At 43.8% G+C, this 6,000-nt stretch overlaps 1 long non-coding RNA gene across 1 annotated transcript; it reads left to right on the top strand.

Moving 5' to 3' along the window:
- The first annotated feature begins 261 nt into the window (after window positions 1-261).
- Window positions 262-1,623, top strand: LOC115484615 (uncharacterized). Its single transcript, XR_003945300.2, has 3 exons — window positions 262-435; window positions 568-657; window positions 1,407-1,623. It is a non-coding gene; the product is annotated as an uncharacterized LOC115484615 (long non-coding RNA).
- Window positions 1,624-6,000: the final 4,377 nt, after the last annotated feature.

The following is a 6,000-nucleotide window of genomic DNA, read 5'->3' as shown; positions in this document are numbered from 1 at the left end:
ATGATGCTTATTATCATCCTTCTAATCCTGTTTGTATCCCCAGGTGGTCTTTCTCAGGTTATTCTTACAGTCAAGTGGCACTGACTCGCTGCTGCTGTATTTCAGTGCACAGCAATGGTGCCACTGCTGCCATTCATTATTATTTTTATTCATCTATTTGATACAGTATCTGTTAATATGGAAATGCTGTGTTTCTGTCCACTAGAGAAGCATCTCTACTGACACCAAGTTTTCCATGGCAGGATGCAGGATGCATTTTGATAACGCCTCCTTTGCGTGCCATGGTCCTGATGGATGGAACAGCCCTCTACATTTTGATGGGGGCAAGAAATAAATCTGCCTGAGGGAAGAGGCAACACAAATGAGAGCTTGTAATGTAACACCACTGGCAAAATTCTAACACTATTTCCCAGTATGCCTGGAGATGAATTACAGGTAAAATCAAAGGGTTGTGTTGTCACTTCCGTAGACTTTTAGCAATAATTTTTGAAACTTGAACAGCATTTTAAAAGAAACTGGAACAATGGTTTGCAAAACTCTAACAATGTTTTGCCATTTTCCTTTAAGAGTCTCTGCAAGAACCAGTCTTGTCCATAACACATCCACATCTTACTGAAATCTGGGAGGAAGGAGTGTGGTGGTCCTTCTAGGTGCCAGGTAAGCACTGCATGTAACCCTCTCTTTTAGGATGCTCTACCCCCCTACCTTGCCTCCTAGCTTTCTCTCTTCTTTGCTCATGTCATGACTTGGAGACACCACAGCCCTACAGGAACAAGATTGCCATGGATACAAAGTCCCACCACCCTCATGCAAGGTCATCAAGGACCTTCTGAAACTTGAGAGTTGGGACAAAGTCCTATCAAGAAAGGCAAGAATTCTTGTGGGACCCAAAAATGGGGAAGTATGCTGGCCCTGTGAGGAAATCTTCACTGTATGGTAAATCCCATGGGCTAAAATCTAAGTTAAGTTTTGAGCTTTCCCCTTCGTGTCACAATGTTCCTGAAAATATTGGCTTAAGATGAAGATAACAGTTGGAGTTCATGAGATGGGAGAAAATAGTCCCTGGGTCTTGGGGAAAGGAAATTGAGAGGAGAGGTTGAGAGGAAAAGTGAACCACACTGAAAAAGTTGCTGTGTGAAATCTAAATGAGAATCTCTTTGGCCACTGCATCCTGATTTCCTGTGGCATATAACTGCCTTCCTACAACTTCCTTGTCGCTTTCTTCTCTGGGGAGTCAAATGTTTAAAATGGTGACAGTGGGCTTGGGTGGAAGAAGGAAGGAAAGCAGGAAGGAAACCTTGCAGGCCAGGTGGTTGTGTGTTTTTTCCAACTGCATTAACTGATTTACTGACAAAAGGACCTTACTTTACCCATTTCATTACTATTTTCTGTCTCTTTTCATGCAGCTTGTGGAAAGTTAATGTTAGACTTTCTGAACAGCTATCAAATCTGTTGGACACACACACACTCCACATCAAAAGTTGTCAAAAGGGGCAAACTGTGCACAATTGTGCAAGACTTCATTTGGAAGCCAAATAAAAACCACTTAAATCCGGACAGAAGATCTCTGCGTTTTCTGACCCAACAGATTTAATATCACAGAAGAAGAGGTGATTCTGGCTGAAACACTCCAAGAATGCTCATACAGTGTGTCACTTCTTAGTGCACGACATCTTGGCTCCCTCAAGTGGCTGGTCCCTGAGAGTGGACACTTTCCTCCTGCTCCACAGCACGACTGTGTTTGTCACAGTGCAGGGATCTGAGGTCTCTGCTTCAGGGACCACAGCATCAGGCTCTGCTGGGGGCTGGGCTGTGCTTGTGTGCAGCCATGGTGTGTAAGAATTGGTACTCACCATAGTTTTCTGCTCTAATCATCCAAGAAAAGGCTGAAGGGAGCAGGACAGTTTATGTGTCTTTTCACGTTCTCTTTCTCGTGACATCCTCTAGAGGACTGCCTTGGTGTTAGTGCTTTTCTCCAAATCCAAAGACAGGTCCTAATGGTTTTGCTGCTGATTGTAGTAAGCCTTCCTTAGCTATGCTAGCTGAGGTCTGCTCTAAAAAAGGCTGGCTGGGGACCCATGAGACACATCCTGGCAGGAACCTCCTGAAGCTGAGCAAAAGCAGATCCAAAATCCTCTACTTGGGACAGTCCTGAGCCTGGGGCTGGGGCTGAGTGTGAGGAGCAGCTCTGTAGTGTGGGAGCAGATGAATGTGAGGCATTGAAAAAATAAAAAATGGCACAGGCTGCATTGAGATATATTTTGGACAGAGGAAGAAAAAGTCCACCATGAGAGAGGTCAAGTGCTGGAATGTGGATTTTACAGTAACTGTCTGGACAAGGCCCTGAGTGTTCCACTCCTTGACTGACTTTGGTTACCCCTGCTATGGACTGAAATGGGACCAGATGATTCCAAGCTTTCTGCTGTTATTCTATAATCCATGAAACAAGTGCAGGGTCTGAATTTTTCTGTTGTTCACTGCAGGATTGCTTCAAAATTAGTTACACACCTTGGTGCAGACCCTAACACCCAGCCAGCCAACAGCCAGGCTGGCAAGCCTTATCCTAAGTTTTTCAGCCAGGTTTTGACCCAAAACACACCCAACCTCCAGAGGCTAAAGCCACAGAGATTTATCTTCTCATCTTAATACTGAACTGCTTTTAGTCCCATGGATCTTAGGCTGCACTGACCCCTCAGCAGTGCCCCACTCTCAGGCTGGCTGTGCTGTCCCCATTGCCTGAGAGGTGCCAGAGCACTGGGCAGCACTGAGCTCTCAGGAGATGCTGCTACACTGCAAACCACACTGGACAAACAGACAAGTCCTCCAGGGGTGTTCTGTCACATGAAGAGTGGGGACACAAGGTGAATTCACAAGGACATGAGCCTAGGTATTTTGGCAGGAATTTCTAGGGAAAGAAGAGGAAGGCAGGTCACCTCTGCCCTGGTAAGCAGGAAGGCTTTTTGCGTTCCCTGGTACACACACTTCTGGTGAGGCAGACCTCTGAATTTTTCTCCTTTTGAAAGGAAAACTTCTGCATGTCACCTTTAATTTATTAGGTCTTTCCTCAAAGAGAGGCCTCATCCTATAGCCCCTTGTCAGCCACAATTTATCTTCTCTGTTTTAAGTCTTCCATGTCCTTACAGGCAGAGGTTTTCTGCATTTCTTCAAGGACATATAAAGATTTCTCAACAATGCAATATTTCTGTGTTTCTTTAGTCTCATGAAATAAGAATGCAGCTTCACCTGTTCAGTTTGAAGATCAGATGGATGGTAACATGAATAGGTGCATAAAACAAGGAGAAAACTAATCAAATGCTGAACCTGAACTTAATTTGCCCTTTTCGTATCATACAGTTAGACTTCCTGAGCATTTACTGAATAGCCATACTTTTAAGCTAAAAATCCCCTAGCACAGCTTATCCCTGCTCATGCAATGTCACAGCAAGCTCCAGGACTTTAGCATGTGATTTCACATGTGCACAACTCCCCAGAAGCTTTTTAAGAAGTGGCTTCCACTTCGTTTAGAAAAAGCAGGAGATGCTGCAACAGATGCTGAACAGACTTTTGAGTTTTCCCTTTTGTCACCTTTTCTTGCTGGATGAGAACTATGTATAGACTGAAAACATGTGATGTGCTTCTTTAATCAGTGTGGGAGCTGTCCTGCTTTGGTTCAAACTCTAGCTCAAAGCAGCAGTGAAAGTTGCAAGGAAATATCCTGATCCTCTTCACTTCCTTTGCATTGCTTTGCATCATGGCATGACTACAGAGTGCACAAACTGGAATTTTTTCAGATGAAAGTAAACTGGGAGATGTGGGGATATCCTTAATGAGTTCCCACCTCCATTGACAGGACCAGATTGGAACTCTTCCAGAGTAAAGTAACCTGTTGGGTTGTACTGAAGCCTGAAGCTTTGGTCCTTGGTACCAGTTCCATCACTCTGCAGATCTACTCCACTGCATTATGTGTTAATGCAGACTGCCCTTTGTCCACTGAATTTTTCCTTTCTGCTCCTTGTGCACAGCAGCATAACTGTGACAAGCTGGGTAGCATCTTACCCAAATAGTAAAGATGAAAGGTTTTATATGATTTTTTACCTCTCTACTCTTAGGATACAGGTGTGTCATGAAAGTGAGTGGGAGCTCCAGACAAAGTTTTTTAGAGAGACCCTGCCACTGAGTCACAAAGTGCAGAAAGGACCTCCCTTCCTTTCTAAACTTCTCATTGAGGGGTCTGGATACACCTGGATCCCATCTTAGCCCCAGACTTTGTCAGCAGTTTAAATTACTTTGTCCAGAAGGATTAAGCATGGCAAATCAGATATATTTATATAAAGTGAATTATTTATTATTACTAATGATTAGACAAAAAGATCTCAATCAGAATTATTTACTGCACAGCTAAAATTGCTAGTAGTGTATAGCATGGGAGAGGATAATGCTGTATACCAAAGCCATTATAACAAAGTAATTATATTAAAGCAGGCAAGAAACAATTTTTAAAATAGAGTTCAATGTAACACACCCATAGCAATGACCATGGGCTTAATCTCTTTCACCCAAACTTGAGGGTTACCCTTGGGCGCATCCCCTACCCAAGGGAGGAATCTCCACACACTCCAAGGAGGAATATGTTGGAAGAACCAAGCCATATGAGAGTGGGCTGGACTTTTATGGTATGAAGTGATTGACTGCCAGTCTCATACCTCTGGTTGCCTCACTATCAGGATGTTGATTTGGGGCTGGTGAATGAGACAAGTTTCAGCATAATTCAATATCTTCCAAAACAGAGCATTTTTTAGTTGTTTGACCACAATGCAAAGATCCTGCTACAATGTGCTGATAGACCAGTAGGATTAGAAATGGAATTAAGTAACTCAGGTCCTGCACTTTTTAAGGAATTAGGTGATAAAACCAGGATGTTTTCAGACATAAACGCAGGCTCTTGTACATTTTGTACACCTCTCATAAAAGTGACATGGTGTTATTTCAATCCATTAACTGTGGGGAGTTGCAGCATGTTTGCTGAGGACTTGCACTATCTGTGACATATGCTGAATTTGCAATGCTCAGACATTTGGAATATATAAAGAAATAAAATCATTTTGCCCCAAACACCTGGCTTTGGACTTCTAAAGGAAAAACACTGGTCAGCACCGCCTTAGCAGTCTTCTCTTGGTCTCTGTGTACAATGCACCAAAACAGAATAATGCATGTAAAGGCTGGGACTGGGCTCTGCCACGGTAAGAAAGGTGAGGGACATTGTATTCCCAATCCTTGGACAAGCCTGCTTGGGACAGAGAGACCCCACAGTTCCATGCTGCAGCCTGGGCTCAGGTGTCCAGCAGATTTCTGTGTACCTGCAGTGGAGTGTGATGGCCCCCACCAAACAGTGTCCCATGAGCCTGTGAGTGCTGCAGGGAATTTTCTCCAGGCTTTGCTGCTGCAGAGGTTAACCAGCCACTGCCCAATCCACTTCACCATTGCTAATTAATCAGTTAAAAACCACTTTTCTACTCTCTAAGATGTGATCAAATTTCTGTGGACACACACTCCTGGCTCCCTGGAAAGACCAAAGACAGACCCTAATGTTGCCAGCAGCCTTGACTTGCCTGGATGGGGGTTTAAAGTCTTTCTTGAGAAGTCAGAAGATCATCATGGTTATCCTCTGACAACACTTGCCCAGCCAAAGTCATTGCAAAGGGCAGCCCATGAGGAAGAGCCTGAGTATGTGGCACTGAGTGCTGTCATGCAGGAGGATAAAGTCAGATTACAGGTATAAAGCAGCTCAGTATTGCTCTTGTATTTACCGTGAGATCAAATTCCTGCCATTTCTCACCCCATTTGCATCTTTGTGGTGAGAACAAAGCAAAGATCAGCCCCCACTCTGCCCAGTAAATCTTACAGGGTTCTGTGTGGGAATAGGCGAGTGTGCATATCTTTGCTTTGTTTGAAATGCTACCTCAGTTATTTATTTCTGAATGTTTTCTTTTTTATTACATG

Source organism: Serinus canaria, chromosome 2 (genome assembly GCF_022539315.1).
Source record: "Serinus canaria isolate serCan28SL12 chromosome 2, serCan2020, whole genome shotgun sequence".
Classification (NCBI taxonomy): domain Eukaryota; kingdom Metazoa; phylum Chordata; class Aves; order Passeriformes; family Fringillidae; genus Serinus; species Serinus canaria.
This window is presented reverse-complemented; position numbering and strand designations above follow the sequence as displayed.